This window comes from Chrysochloris asiatica, unplaced genomic scaffold (assembly GCF_000296735.1).
Source record: "Chrysochloris asiatica unplaced genomic scaffold, ChrAsi1.0 scaffold00018, whole genome shotgun sequence".
Taxonomy (NCBI): Eukaryota; Metazoa; Chordata; class Mammalia; order Afrosoricida; family Chrysochloridae; genus Chrysochloris; species Chrysochloris asiatica.
The window spans coordinates 21,804,240-21,805,808 of NW_006408536.1; positions in this window are offsets into that span (position 1 = coordinate 21,804,240).

A 1,569-nucleotide genomic window follows, 5' to 3' on the forward strand; every position below is an offset into this window, starting at 1 on the left:
GACCTTAAGGTTCACAGCCCGATTCGTAACTACTACACTACAAGTTAAAGGATGGAAAAAAATTTACCAAGCTAACTGCAACAATAAACAAGCATGAGTGGCAATACTAATTTCCGACAAAGTAAACTTTAAGATAAAAACCAGCAAAAGAGACAAAGAAGGATACTATCTCATGATCAAAGGGTCAATTGAGCAAGACGACATAACCATAATAAATATATAACACTCCCAATGAAAGAGCACCAAGATACATGAAGCAAACCTTACTGGAATTGAAGAAAGAAATATATAAATCTACAATTATAGTGGGAGATTTTAACATACCACTCTCGAAAAGGGACAGAACAACCAGAAAGAAACTCGACAAAGTTACAGAGGTACTAAACAACACAATCAACCAACTTGACCTCATAGATGTATACAGAGCATTCTAACCAACAACAGCTCAATATACATTCTTCTCCAGTGCCCATGGAACATTTTCCAGAATTAACCATGTGTTAAGTCACAAAGCAAGCCTCCATATAGTTACAAACATCAAAATTCTACAGAGCATCTTCTCAGACTACAATGCTATAAAACTAGAAATCAACAATAAGAAGACCAAGGCAATAAAGTTGAATACATGGAAACTGAACAACATCCTGCTGAAAAGCGACTGGGTAAAAGAAATTAAATGTGAATTCACAAAGTTCCTAGAAACAAACGAGAATGAAAATACAACATACCAAAATCTTTGGGACATGGTAAAAGCAGTGCTGAGAGGACAATTCCTCTAAATGCACACATCCAAAACGAGGAAAGAACCAAAATCAACACATTAACACAACATCTTCAACAATTAGAAGCAGGCCAGCAGAGGGAACATACAGTCACCAAGCGAAAGGAAATAATAAAGATAAGAGCAGAAATAAATGAGATGGAAAACTGAAAAACTATAGAAAGAATCAACAGGACAAGAAGCTGGTTCTTTGAAAGGATTAATAAAATTGACTAACCATTGGAAAAACTAACAAAAGAAAAGAGGGAGAGGACAAAAATAACTCGCATTAGAAACTACATGGGTGAAGTCACAACAGAACCAAACGAAATCAAAAGGATAATAACAGAATACTTTGAAGAGTTATACTCCAACAAATTTGAAAACTTAGATGTGATGGATATATTTCCAGAAAAACATGACCTACCTCAACTTACTCAGAAAGAAGTAGAAAACTTGAACAAACCCGTAACAAAAGAAAAAATTGATTGGATCATCAAAAAAATTCCAACAAAAGTCCAGTCCAGGCCCAGATGGCTTCACGGGTGAGTTCTACCAAGCATTCGGGGAAGAACTGTCACCAGTTCTACTCAAATTATTCCAGAATATCGAAAAGGATGGAAAACTCCCTAATACTTTTTATGAAGCAAGCATAACCCTCATACCAAAACCAGGGAAGGACAGCACTAAAAAAGAAAACTATAGACCAATATCCCTCATGAACATAGACGCAAACATTCTCAACAAAATCCTAGCCAACACATGGAGGAAGGCAGAATCTCCAGTGAGTACTATCCAATCTGTCTAGG